The sequence below is a fragment of the Triturus cristatus genome, chromosome 4_1, assembly GCF_964204655.1.
Source record: "Triturus cristatus chromosome 4_1, aTriCri1.1, whole genome shotgun sequence".
Lineage (NCBI taxonomy): Eukaryota > Metazoa > Chordata > Amphibia > Caudata > Salamandridae > Triturus > Triturus cristatus.
Genome location: NC_140585.1, coordinates 79,635,157 through 79,650,393, shown reverse-complemented (window position 1 = coordinate 79,650,393; position 15,237 = coordinate 79,635,157). Strand labels below are relative to the sequence as shown.

General features: G+C 46.5%; 1 protein-coding gene across 2 annotated transcripts in view; it reads left to right on the top strand.

Moving 5' to 3' along the window:
- Positions 1 to 15,237, top strand: part of CORO1B (coronin 1B) — a 189,317-nt gene that overhangs the window by 40,059 nt on the left and 134,021 nt on the right. The window lies entirely within an intron of this gene.

Below are 15,237 nucleotides of genomic sequence, written 5' to 3'. Positions count from 1 at the left end.
AAACACCTGAAACCAATGATGATGTTGAGTGTGTTGTTGCCGTTATTGATGCCATTGCTGAGTGTTCTCCTATCTCTGAAAATGAATGGAATACTGTGTATCTCAATGGTGCAATACTTTCAAAGGTTAAGAATTTCATTGTAAGCAAATGGCCTGAAAGTAGAGTTTTATCTCAAGACTTAAAAGCTTTTGCCAATGTATCTGACAAACTTTCTTTAGTCAATGACATGATTTTACAAAATAAATTGTTTGTTCCTCCTGATTCTTTGCGCAACTCCATCATCCATTCGGCACATCAGGGTCATTTAGGTTTCACCAAGACTTGCCAGCGCATCAAACAGTTTTATTGGTGCCCCTGTCTAGATCTACAAGTCAGAAAAATGATTGAAAATTGTACAGAATGTCTGTTATCTGACAAACACTGGAAAACCTTGTCCACTCCCCTCCATCCTGTTCCCATGCCTGAGAGTCCATGGGATAAAGTAGGAGTAGATTTTTCAGGTCTGTATGATCTTCTACCAAGTGAAAACAGGTATTTGATTTTGCTAGTTGACTACTACACCAAGTGGCTTTATTATGGTTTCTGCAATGGAGCCATAACAGACAATGCTATCAAATTTATGAAAAACATATTTGATATTGAAGGGTTTCCCAAAGTTATCGTGACTGATAATGGAACTAATTTTGTGTCTCAGAAAATGTGCTCCTTCCTTAGAACCAATGACGTTTCCCACCATAAAGTTGCTTTGTATTCCCCCTCCTCGAATGGCTTGGTGGAGAGGTGCAATCGAATCATTAAAGAGGGAATTCAAACTGCAATATCCATCAGACAAGATCCCTTTGCCTTTGTGCATGATAAGGTATGGGCATACAACACCACCCCACTCTCAACCACTAGCATCGCACCTTTTACTCTTCTTAGAAAAAGGAGAGCTCGCTCTCATTTTAGTCCAACTTCGTTACTCGAGAAGAACAAGACCAAATCTGGGTTTACACATGATTCCAAATTACTTCAAGAACAGGTCAAGGTCAAACAATTGTCTATGAAATCACGATTCGATAGAGGGATACATTTCATTGATCAACCTTTGCAAAAAGGAGATTGGGTCCTTATTAAGAACCCCAAAAAGGTTGCCAAAGGTATGTCAAAATTTTCTGCACCAACTTTGGTAATTCAAGTTAGCAAGAGTTCTGCTCTCTTGGACAATAAAGGATGGTGGAACAAGAGAGCTCTCGCTAAAGTATCTTCTTCATTGTGATTGGTTCGATTTACCTCACGTGGAAGAATCTAGTTGCAATCCTATTCCAATGCCAGTCACATCGTGCTCTAATCACTTGCAAAATGTGGACAGTGGTGTCTCTTCTGAAGCGTGCCTTAAAGGTCCGCACGTCTCAAACCAATTTCTTGTAGATTACGAGACTTTGCTTTAATGTAATAACTTGCTTCTATTTTTATTCATTTGTTTATGACAATTCATTGTAACTTTCTTTTATTTATTTTCTTTTCTTTTCAAAGGGGGAAGATGTTGTAAGTGCATGCATTCCGCTTTATAATTGCTGTAAGTGTTTTATGGTATTCACAAGTCGCGTGTCCCCACGAGACTTGTGACGGTTGTGTTTTGCTTTGTTTGTTCCTCACGTTCCCGATCGTTGCTGCCCGGTTGCAGAGAATCTTAGCAACAACACTTGTGGTCGGACTCTCTGCAGCTGGACTGTTCCGGTCGTGGGTGTGCTTTACTTGGAGAAATAAATCCTAGAACTCTACACCGCCTCCTGTCTTCATCAACACTCAACAGTGGGCATGCCAGTCTGTGCGTGTGTGCTACGTATATCTGCCTGCCTGTACTGGGGTGTGTGTAAAGTGGTGCATGTGTATAGCTACCTGTATGCCTGTTGCTTGTGTCAATGAATTCCTGTACCTGTGTGTGACACCAAAGAAAGAATACACCTCCACAGCAGTTCGTAGCAGGAGATATTTATTTGTCACGCCACAACCCCAGCAACGCCAGGGCACCTGCCAGAAATAGTACATCTGCAGTCATTAGAATTCGGCATTCTGTGGAACATAGAATTCCCTGAGGCTGTGAACGAGATGACATCACTACAGCATCTCCCTTATTCATATACAACAACAAACTAAAATAGAACTTTAAGATAGCACTTTACATTTGTATATCGAGGTCCAAATATAAATAGGTTACTACCATTGGTTCATAGTGAAACTTGTCATATAAGTTTGACAGTAAAAAGAAGCAAACAGAAAAATACAAAAATAAATCCCACTACACTATAGATTACCGTTAGCACACCAGCTTCATGATGTGCCTGCTACTTTTACATCTGTTAACATCATTTTTTGCAACATCCAAAGGTTGAGAAACAGCCTTGATTAAGTGATGTGGGTGCAGTCAGCTGCATGAAATTACCTTCCGGTATCCCAGTCTTTTCCACTTTTTGGTGTTCCAGTCCCACCGCCCTCTCCAGATTCCACCGCTCATTCCCTCGCATGAGAACAGCACTGCTAGACACTGTCTCAACCTGGATAAGGGCTCTGCATTTTGATTAACCCTTCACTACGCGATTTGATTCCTTGATGGGCACCCATTCTCCAACTTTTATTTTGGAAACTAAATCTTTAACTCTGTGTTTGTCATCATACCAAAATGTCATCTTTTTTTGAGATTCCACAACCATGGATTATAATATTCAACACACTCGCTCATGATCTGTTTTCGTCTGAAACTTGTGTAACCATTTTGGCAAAATGTTTGAAACAGGAGCATGTCGCCTCATGACTTCAAAAGAACCCCCCCCCCCCCCCAATTGTGCCGTCGGGACAAGATTGATGGGACCACAACATGCTCTCCACAGCCCCCTGTACATCCACTCCATTCTGTATAGACCACAGGATACAATTCATCAACTTATGATTCATTTTTTTCCACTAGGCCATTTGCCTGTGGATGATAGACGGCGATCCTCCTATGTCTGATGGCATTTTTCTCCAAAAATGCCTTAATCCATCTGGGCACAAACTGGATGCCATTGTCACACCCTTCTCATGAACCTGATTGCTCCATCAGTGTTGGGTTCATCCATGAGCTCCACATCCCACCATTAGCTATATTAAACTACAGTCACCATGGCAAATCTCAGTCTCCGAGGTAGAGCATTAAAAGGTTCAATAAAGTCGATAGCTAAATTGAAACACAGGCCATCCTGTATGTTAGTTGCTTGTAAAGGCACAGATATGGTATTCATAGTTTTGTCACTGCTGGAACAAATGACACACCCCTGAACCATTTCTATTGTCTTGATCCAAACTAGGCCACCAATATTGTCCCTTACCTTCCTTTTAGTGATAGTTTGTCCTAAATACCCTTAATGAGCGTACAGCATAATCTTTCCTCTCAAAGCTGCAGGGGGCACAAATTTATCACTACTGTGAGAAAGTGGGTTTCTGTTGCAGTAACCCCCCCCCCCCCCCCCCCCCTTTTTCTTTTTTTTGTTGCCAGACTACTGATGCTCTTAGACTTGGTGTGCCCTGGGCCCCTGCCAATCAGGTGCCTAGGGCCTGTGTTCCTTCCCTAAAACTGCCTAACAGCCTAAACCCAATTGGCATCTCTGGCCACATGGTACCCTAGGTACCCAGGGCCCTGTGACCAGAGAACACCCCTAAGGGCTGCAGCACTTATTGCGCCACCCTTAGAGGCCCTGTGCCCTGACACACACACACTGCCTTTACAGGCTGAGTGTCTTGGTGCAGAACAAAACAGAGAGTCGACATGGCACACAACCCTGTGTGCCATGCCCACAAAGACACTGCCCTGGCATACCTCAGTCACCCCTCTAGCTGGGTGCACTATGCCAGTGGTGAGGGTATAGGTGCATGAGCCCTGTACCCCTACAGTACCCAGGTACATTCCTGGGCACTGTAAGTGCAGTGTTGCCATTAAAGTGTATATGGTGCTGGGAGGTCGTCAACACAAACTCCACAGCACCATGATGGCTACACTGAAGACTGAGAAGTTTGGTATCAAACTTCTCAGCACATTAAACCCACACTGATGCCAGTGTTGGACTTAATGTAAAATGCATGACAGAGGGCATCTTAGAGATGCCCCCTGAAACTAACCTACAATCCACGTCCTGTCTGAGAGGCTGCCACCCAGCAGACATGTTGCTGGACCCCTGGGTAGAGAGCCATCCGCTCTCCTGGGCCTGCAACAATGCACGTCCTGGGCGAGGTGTCCTCCTCCAGGATGGGCAGGGGGAAGCTTCAAAGGCATGCCGCCTTTGTGAGCCTCCCCAGACCACTTGCTGTACTCAGAAACCGGTCCCCACCGGTTCTAGCCCCCACTCAGGCGGGAAGACTGGCGGGAAACCCCAAGGGAGGAAAAGGGGTGTGCCAGCCTCTGCCAACCCCACCCCTCAGGTGGGGGAGGCGAGGTGAAGCACATCTCCGGGCTCTCGCCATCTTGAAGATGGGGAGCCCTGCCCAATCAGGATTAGATTACAGCCCCCCTCCCACAGGAGAGTGGCAGGATAGGGGGTGTACCCACCCCAGGGAAGGGACCCATTGGTCCCTGCCGTTTACCTACCTGTAACGCCCCTAAATTTAGTATTTAGGGGCACCCTGAACCTTTCTTCCTCCGATCCCGAATCCGAAACAAGCAAGAAGGACAAGAAGAAAGAAGACCTGCCGTGCAGCTGCTAATGAGAGGAAGACACCAACTGACTTGGCCCCAGCCCTACAGGCCTGTCGACCCTCGAACCTACTCCTGCTAAACCCGGCGTCTCCAGTGGTCAGCAACCTCAAAAACCCCGGAGGACCTGACTGCCTTGTGACTCTAAAAAGACTGGGACTCACACAAGCAGTGGTTCTGCTCAAAGCAAGTAACAAGCCCCTGGTGCCAACCAGGAACCCCGACCTCTGCACCCACCAAGCCTGGCCTGTGCCGGAGTGGACAAAGACCACGAGGACGTCCCCCCGGCGACCAAGACTCCAGCACCCAAGGACCCACCTCGACGCTCCTGATGACGCTTGCAGCCTCAGAACCAGGGACCCCTCCAACCACACCAGCTGAGGGTAAGATTTCCCGACGTGAAAAGACACCCTGGCGCCCCCTGTGCCCAGCTCCTGGGTGCCTGCCTAACCTACAGCTTCCCAACTTACCTCTCGAAGTGGTGGTCGCACCTGAAGAACCTTCGTCCCCGAGATTGCAGCCTTTGTTCGTTTTAGAGCTTCTCCATTGAAATCCATTGAGCGCCCGACGGCTCAAAAGCACCCTGCACCCAGCCGCCCGAGTGCCCCTGGGAGTGCAACCTCTGTCCTATTTTTCTTCCCCACTTGCCCTGAGTGAGTGACTAGGTGCCCAGCTCCCACAGCCGCGTGGCCTCCCGGCTAGCAGCCACCAACCAAAGGCCCCCTGCCCGCCATAGGCTAACATTGGGCCTAACTCTCTCTGCACCCGGCTGCCCCTGTGCCGCTGAAGGTGTAACAACTGTACCTACCTAACCCTGGGAGACCCCTGAGTCTATGCCCAAACCTTTAACTCTGCCAGTCGATTACTTACCCAAAAGACGATAACTCACTTTTGCTCCATAGGGTAACATTGACTGGTTTCACTTGGAAATTCTTTTAAGTGTCGAGTTTTGAAACTTTAAAATATTCACTAAAAATCAACCGAACAACAAAAATGAAATTACTCCCCTGTTATCAGGAGAAATCCCAGTGCTGGATCTTGGTGCCCAGCACTGACCCTGAAAAGTAATTACAACCATACTTACCGATAACTTGATTTTCCTCCGTAGGATAACATTGACTGTTTTTTGCCAGAAATTCTTCTAAGTGTCGATTTTTGAAACCAACAAATATCACTTAAAAATCGCCTTTATAACAAAAACAATTTCTTTCAACTGTTTACAGGAGATGCACCAGTGCTGAATCCAGGATCCAGCTCCGAGTAAGAAAAACTAACAATAACCCTACTTACCTGTTGAGTGAATTTTCTTCCATAGGATAACATTGGTGATTCTATGTGAAAAAGTTTCTAAGTGTCAACTTTTGAAAGACAATAATATTCCTTAAAAATCATACCTTTAACCAAAACACACTTGCTCACCTGTTTCCAGGAAATGTCCCAGGACTGAATCTAGGATCCAGTCCTGTGGTTAGAAAAGTAATCCAAAAAGTTATTAATTGCATTTACTAAGAAATTCCCATTGAGCACAATGTTATAATTGTGGTTGAATTGTGTTGCCTATGGCAACTACTGTAACTGCTGTATTCAAAAGTCTATTGCCTGTTGAAAGTATTTAACTAAAGCATCTCATTCTGAGAAAGTATATTTTGATACCTATTGTAGGTTCTAAAATAAAACAACTATATATTTGTATATACAAACCATTGGCCTAGAGTTTAGTTCTTGAGTGTGTGAGACCATTTGCTGACTGAGTGTGTGTACAACAAATGCTTTACACTGTCCTCTGATACTGCCTTACTGCTCGACCAAGCTACCACTTTAGAGAGTAAGGTTATATCTAACTTTAGCCTCTGCCAAACCTCTGGAGACTGTGGACTCTGTACACACTGTACCTATTTGGGGACAGTATATACAGAGCCACTTTCTTACAACTACTCATTACCGTGCCATCACCCTTCACAGACAATTCCTCAGCCGCCTTTGAAAATGGCTGAATTATAACTGGCAGAACTTTCTCTCTGGACCATCCCACTGTGATGTACTGAACAACCTCACTGAACACTTCATCTGCCACAGATGCAGTGTTCCAATCCTCCCGTGAAAATCCACCTTCATCACACACATCAATATTGGCAATCAAACACTCTTAATCTTCATCATGTCCACCCACAGCTTCAACATCACAAGGTAAAGGGGAATGTGACAGAAAATCTGCTCTGATGTTCTTACCACCTGCTGCATGCTCAACATGAAATTTGTATTGCAACAACTTCAATCTCAACCTTGCAATCCTGGGGGTATAGTCCTTAGTCACTACACTTGACTTGTGATCAGTTTTTAACAAAAAATGTTTACCCCAAATGAAGCATTTGAACCGCTGGACAGCCCAACAAGCTAGTAGTGCCATCTCAATAACTGAGAACTTTTTCGTTCTCTCTCAAAGCCCTAGATGCGAATCCTATAGTTTTTTTTTTTACACTATATTCTATGGCAGGGTTGCACCTAAATCCCGTCGCTCGCATCCACTGTAATATCTCTTAAGTAGAATCGAACGGTGCGAGTACTTCAGCAGAAATTATATCGGTTTTCAATGACAGAAATTCATTTTGATACTTTTAATCCCAGAGTAATTTACTCCCTTTCTTCAGTAGTTCATGCAAATTAAGTTTTGGATGCAAAATTCCCTATGAATTTTTCTTAAAACTCGCACACACCCAGAAAAGAGGAAACTTGATCGCTCGACTCCGCTGTGGGAGCCGTGTTATGGCATCGACTAAACCAGACAGTGGTTGGGCACCTGTCTCTGATATGTCCGAGATATTCTATGATATCCTTCTCAGATTCTCACTTATTATTATTAGCAACCACTTCTGCCTCCTCCAATCTCCTCAAAATTGTTCCCATAACACTGTCATGCTCTCCCTTGTCCTTAGCAGCAATCAAAATGTCATCTTCGAAAGTGACTGCACCGTGTAGCCATTCCAGAGTTTTCTACAGAATGCGCTGAAAAACTGATGCAGCGGATGCTAAACCAATCGGCATCCTTTTGAACTGAAATGTAGCCATAGGAGACGCACAGGTAGTGAGATGTAGAGTAGATGGATCTAACTCTACTTGGTGCTATGTCGATCTTACTGAGAATCCTGGCCCCTGCAAACCTTGTGACCAAATTATTAGTTCTTGGTAGCGGATGGGAATCCACCAAGATTGCTCTGTTCAGACTCCTAAGGGCAATGCATACCCTCAATTGGCCATTCTTTTTCCATGCACTTACTAAAGGAGACAACCACAACAATGACTCTATTGGTTCGATCACATTGTCTTTATACATTTTTTTTAAGCACATTCATCAAATGTTTTCAAACTCTGAACGGAACGTTCCGTAACTTGTTTTACAGGATTGACACTGGCCTTGACACACATTTTATGCTCTAACCCCTTGATTTTTCCTAATTTTCCACTGAAAACTGATTTGAAGGATTTGAACCAGATGGTGTCTTTCAAAGATGCTTTCCCTTCAGACACCACTGACACTTGAAGTTTTCTACCTGGCGAAGTGTCATGCCAAATAGGCCTTGGTGGTACCACCCTAGTATGTTGAGACCTTTCTTCGCCAGATAAATCTTCTCTGTAATTCTTCTCCCTTTGAACTCCAAATAAGTCTCAAAAAACATATTAACTCCATTTTCCCACCATTACCAGGCTTCTGTCAAGTGAACACAACTTTTTATCTGGCCACATTTCTTTGTATAACACATATGTAGTCCTGGTCATTCTTGCCCCAGAATCAATTAGCAAATTAATAATTAATCACCTTTCCATCCATAATAATAATTTCATAAGGGTCGATACATTCTACTCCCTCCGACTCACCATCCTGGACAACCAGGACTAAATCCCTTCCAAATCTTTGTTCTTCATTGGAACCTTCACACATTTTTTTTCAGGGCATGACACCCATTTTGGGAATGACTGGGATAACCACAAACGGAAGCACATATTTTTCTGTTTAAAGAAAGGAATTTTTCCCTTCTTTTTTCTCTATATTCTTCTAGGTCTGATAACCTTGTTTAGTATTCTCAGATTATTTTACTACAAATACACCACTTTGCTCTGTGTGAGTTCTTTGCATGATTTTATTGACCACTCTATGCATTTAACAATGTCAGTGGTTTCAGTATGGGTGGGATTTTTTAAAGTCAACAACTTCTCCTGTACCTTCTTATCCCAACACCTTACCACAATTTGATCCTGTATCATTTGGGTTGTAAAGTTTCAAATTTGCAGTCCGCTGCAAGGATACACATTGCTGCCTCATAACTATACGTCAACTCCTACTGACGCTGCTCTGTCATAAAAGACCTATGCTATGACGAATGCCGGTTAAACTTGGCTGTACATCGAAATGTTTTTCAAACTTCAATACAGCTAATTGAAACTTATCTTCATCTTCTTTATCTTCCCCCAACTCTAATAGTGGTAAGTGCTCATAAATGGACTGGCCTTCAAAACCTAAATTGTGTTCAAGAAGGTATCTCTTTCTCTCCAGACACTATCTATTCCCACCAATGACCCCAGTATATTTCGTAACTGCCCTGAACCATGCCATCAAAGGTATGGGTGGATCTCCAGACTTTTGAAGAAAAGTTGGTGGTGCATTAATTATCTGCATATTTTTGGAATCGATGATGGTAACCAAAATATAAATGTACCGTTCCCAAAAGAAAATTAGAACACAAATAAAGTGTTGTATAAATGCACTACGAATAGATACCACAGTAGACCTTCACTCGTGCACAATGTAGTCAAAGTGTGCGTATCACAAGAATATTCTGTAATGCCATGCTCCGGTATTGTGAGCGTATCATAGTGATAGAACCAATAATCGTCCTGTATTTATTTTTCAACACGCAAGGAAAAACATGTAGGTGTGTGCGAGTCATAGCAAAGACACGCCCAGTGTGAATGTATGCATATCACAGCAGTGATCAGCATTCTGGCACGCTATGGATGTGTGCATAGAAAAGCAGAGAAGCAATTAATTTCCAGCCCCCCAAAAAATTTAAAAATAGTAATGGAACATGCCGTGAATGTGAGTATCACAGTGATAAAACAATTAACCTTCCTGAATTTATTTTCCAACACGCCAGGAAAAACGTGTAAAAAAAAAAAAAGTAAACATTCACAGGGTCAACCTTTTTCCTGTATTGCTTTCCAGCTCCCAAAATAACGTGAATGTGTGCGTATCACAGCAAAGACACACCCAGGGCTCAACTGGTTGTGTGCTCTCAAGCAACAAAACATTAGTCTGTTGGTCAAAGAACCCACTTGGCATGGTGCTGCCTCACGCTGCAGGAAAGCTTGGCTGTAACCTAACCACGAATGCTGCCATGCGCGACGATACGCTGTTACTTAGCAACAGAGGCTGCCGTGCAGGGCAGAAGTCGGGCAACGCTCCTCCCAGTGGGTGCACGAGTACTATATGGAGGATCCATGCTGGCTCTGAACCTCTTGCGTGGGTGTCGGCCTAAATTAAATTTGCAGAGTGAATTCCTGACAATTGAACATAAGAGAGCACACTATGTGTTGTGCACTTGCCTGAAAACCGCCCTTGACACGGTTGGCTGGTCGGGAACCCTCTTGTGACTTAAGTCCGTTTTCACTGATGAGACGCGCAGGCAAAGCTTTGTGGGTTCTAGGTTGTGGCAACTTGAATTGTCACCAAATTTATGAGACCAGAGAAAGTATACACCTCCACAGCAATTCGTAGCAGGAGATGTTTATTTGTCATGCTACATTCTCAGGAACGTCAGGGCAACTGCCAGAAATAGAACAGCTACAATAATAAGAATTCGGCATTCTGTGGAAAATAGAATTCCCGGACGCTGCGAACAAGATGACATCACCACATTGAAAAGTGCCTTCTGACTTTTGGTGCACGAAATCCGATCCGAATAGACGATTTACATTTCTATTATCCTGAAGAAGTCCAATGTTTTAATGGACGAAACGCGTTGGCGGATGGTTTTTGAAAATTTATAACAAATAAAGTGAGAGTAAAATACACGGATTGTGTAGAGACTGTCAATTACAAACATGAGCTGTATTTGGGTATGAACCGTTGACACTCTCATTTACATTTTCACCCTCTTTTTGTGATGCAGCTCTGACTGTGTTTGGTTGTACTGTATTCCCTTGGCAAGGGAGGCGCCCTTGGGCAGGGGGTGCATACAGGGCAGTGCACACAGGGATATATAATATTATCCAACATAAAAATTCATAGGTGACTAGCGGTGTGGGTGCTGCATTTGCTCTTTGGTCCACTGTCCACAGTCAAGCATTTGACATCACCACACTGTGTTTTCTCTACATAGACGTATTTGGGTAGCGTGAACCTAGCACTTTAGCTCTGAACATTGGTCATGGCCCGCACAATGACTCGGCTGCAAATGACCTTGTACGTGTTTTTGCTGACTGCATGCTTGGGTGCCTGTATGAGCATATGTGTGCGCAGAGCCGGCCTTTGCTAAGATAGTGCCCTTGCTGATGGCAGTGAATTAAATGAGGTAGCCAGGGGGCCACTTTTGTGTTCACTGGTCCATAACTGGACAACCATCCCGGATCTCCCACAGCTCACCTAAGCGCCGATAGCTTAGCTGCCTCACGCAGATTATGGTTTTGTTGATCTGGGCCTGCAAGGGTGAGACAGTGAAAGGAGGGCAAGGAAGGGGGCTACTACTCACCTGAAACATCTGCATTGGCTTCCTGTCAGAAATAGGATCTTGTTTAAGACCTTGACCCTTACGCACAGGGATCTGCACCAATCCGGACTAGATTATCCGTCCTCCCGAATCCAATTCTACTCTTTCTCCAGATCTTTGCGCTTTTCACTTGGCACCTTGGCCAACGTTCTTAGGGTAAAGCGAGCCAGATCTTTTTCTCTTTTGGGCCCTCAAGCCTGGAACAAGTTGCCTGTTGAACTACACCAAGTGAATAATGAACAATCATTTAGAAAGCAATTTAAGACTTGGCTCTTCACTCTTTAATGAGTTTTTTTCTTCCTAATCCCTAACTCTTTCATTCCATGTAGCGCCGAGACACTCCTTGGAGTAACCGCGTGCTTTAGAAATCCCAACATTCATTCATTCATTCATTCAAGGGGCGTTAAAAATATTATGCGCTATATAATTATGTAGGACTAAGCCCGCTTCAAACTGGTAAATCAGACTGTAACGAACGAGCAGGGAAAAGGCCATGGCCGGAGCAAGATGAGAAGGGCACTGTTGTTGGCATAACATTAATGCTCACAGCATGTTGGCGGCCTGGGCCCAGCTCGCCCATGCTCAAGGCCGGCCATGTGTGTGTGCATGACGACCTTTGCTCTGTATGTCAGTATGTACGTATGTGTCCCGTTGTATACATGTAGTACACAAAAGCCACATCTTTTGGACTTGTGAGGGTTTTTTGTGCCTCTTCAAATTTTGTTTTTCAGTTTTCATTCTGGTTGAAGTTTTTCTGTGTGCAGTTGCCAAGGAGGGGGAGGGAGGCTCATGCACTCCTCTTCTGTTTGTTTACACTGTACCCAACAATCTCACACTTTCCCCACCAGACCACACATTTCTGCCTCTTGAGCCCAGAAAGTTATCTTCTCTTACTGGTGTTCCATCGTACATAAATGTGGTTTGACGTGTGCCACTATCTTGTTGCCTTAGTTGCTTTCCTTTGGTTGATGGCTATCTTTCACACTACTACCTCATATAGCATCCTCGCCACAGTGCTGGCTGTAGGAGACTGGTAGTGTCTGGAAAACGTGATGGCCCCCTTAACAGCCCTTTAGCCCCTCTCCCTGGGGCTCTGTCTCCCCTGTTTGTTCTGCTGCCTCCCTGAGACTCCGTATTCCCTGTATATTCTCCTGCATCCCCTGGGCTCTGTCTGCTCGGTTTGTTTCCCTGCCTCCCTGGGGCTCAGTCTGCCCTGTTTGTATCCCTGCCTCCCCTGGGCTCTGTCTGCCCTGTGTATATCTCGGCCTCCCTGGGACTGACTGTCTGCCCTGTTTGTTACCCTGCCTCCCCTGGGCTCAGTCTGCCCTTTGTATATCACGGCCTCCCTGGGGCTCGGTCTGTCCTGTTTGTTCCCCTGCCTCCCTTGGGCTATGTGTGCCCTGTTTGTTCCCCTGCCTCCCTTGGGCTCTGGCTGTTCCCTTGCCTCCCTGGGGCTCCGTCTGCCTTGTTTGTTTCCCTGCCTCCCATGGGCTCTGTATGCTCGGTATGTTTTCCTGCTTCCCCTGGGCTCTGTCTCCCTGTTTGTGTTTGTATCCTTACCTTCCATGGGCTCTGTCTGCCCTGTTTGTAGCCCTGCCTCCCCTGGGCTCCCTGCCCTGTTTGTATCCCTGCCTCCCCTGGGCTCGGTCTGCCCTGTTGTCCCCCTGCCTCCCCTGGGCTCGGTCCTAATTGTATCCCTCCCTCCCCGGGAGCTCCCTTGGTCTCTGTCTATCCTGTCTCCGCCTTCCTCCGGCTCCTGGCTGGCACCCGCTCTGTGTCTGGCTCGGTTCTTCTTGTACTCTTGTTTTGTTGCTGTGTTGACGTGTTTGCAGGAACCCTCGCCGTGCAGGTTGCTCTCCTGGAGGCCCCAGCGCCTCCCGGCCCTTGGGAGCTGCAGACTCGTTGCCTTCTAGGGCTTCCGGATGTGTGCACTTGTCGAGAGGGCGGGGACATTCTTCAGCAGTCAGTCCTCCGCCCGCTCCAGGGCCGTGCCCGCGCCTCCTGCTCTGCGGGGGCCACAGCCACCGATGGCTGTCGACAGAGGCCGGGACACGTCGGAGCTCTGAAGTAGCCTTCAGCAGCATGCCTGCTTACCTGGGGGATGCTTCAGGACTTGGGTGTGGCTGTGCTCTGACGACAGATGTAGGCGCTCGTGCACCTGAGAGCTGCTTTCTGCTGGCGAACATGTTTGTGTTTATGCAGCAAGTTTTCCACTTCCTCTCTGCAGAGACTGAGCAGAGGCTGTGGGTTCGGGTGTAATGGAAGATGGATTGGTAGATCGCTGGATACCCGTGAGGGTATCCGGCCCCGGGTTTATCTTGGCCGTTCTCTTCGTGGCGGTAGGGGACCGACCCTCCCTGCCGAAGTCGATAGAGCACAGTAGGGCCTTGCAGTTTGCTTCTCCAACTCTCGCAGGGTTGATGTGACTTCCAGTTGTCCCTACAGATTCTTCACAGTGGGGCTTTGGGTGCCCTTGCCTAACCCATATCCGCCGTGGCAGCATACAGGACTGGTCAGATTCCCCAGGATCCTGGTGCTCGTTGCGGAGTTGGCATTGCAGTACTTGAGGTTGAGCGCTCACCTGGACCGTGCTCTACCTGCCCTAGCTCTCCTTCCAAGCATAGGGTGACCGTGGGCTTGTCTCACTCCTCTGCCCATCTATCCAGAGACATTGCAAGGTGCCTCAGTGTCTGCCTGTGAATAGCTTCCATGGCTTTTAGACACTTGACATAGAGGCTCAGAGCTTTCTCCTGCTGGAGCTTGAGAATGGAGCTGATGAGTACGGCCTTTCAATCGCTCTGCATCTGCACCTCGCACTCGTTGCACCCGTCGTGGTGCACACAGAGGGCAGAACCTTCCTGCATGCAGCTGTAATGCTCTCCTACCTCCAACCATTGAGTGCATCATAGCTGGCCCAAAGGTCGCAGTGTACTTCTCGCCATGATATCCCAGGGGAGGCAAGGCCAATGACCACGGATTGGAAAGGGACTAGTGAAAGGCAGGGGGTGGGAGAAAGGCCCAGACCATTACTGTTGTGGAAGGAGGTCTCGCTCCCCACTCGTCGAGTGTGGCCCCACGAGGCATTCAGCTTCCATCTTGTGATAGTCTACTGTGCCAGCCGTGCTTCAGCTAGTGGTCTATAAGAGGGTTTGAACGGGTTACATCTCCCAGGCATGCAGCACACAGTTACATGAAGTACCCCCAGTGGTTGACAAGCCTGTTCCTCCTGGGCCATATCCATACATATAGTTACCCATCCTAGTCCTGTGCCAGCAGGTTCCTTCTGCCATATGGGAACACCCCAAGTGATTGACAAGCCTGTCCTTCCTGGGCGACCGCCATACACTCATCCTGGTCCTATAACAGCCTATACCTTATGACCATACAGTGAACATACACATCGTCTGACCAGCCGGTACCCTCCGGAATCCTTCATATAGATATTTACATACCCTCTTGTTCTGCTCCACCCAGGGTTATGCCTACCTGTCTCTTGAGCTATTTTCCATGCAGATGTTTACTCATCATAGCGCTATAGCAGCTTGTCCCTCCAGAGATTCCTCCTTGCTGGTGATGACCCACCCTTGCATTATACCACCTGCCCCTCCTGAGCACCCTGGGTGCACCTGCCGTACTGTTACAGCGGCTTAGCTCTCATCGGCATCCTCCAAGCAGGTGGTGAACCACCTTAGTGTTATAGCGGGTTCGCTCTCTCTCTCCGGCGTCCTCCTTGCAGGTAGGCAACCACCCTAGTGTTATAGTGGCTTCGC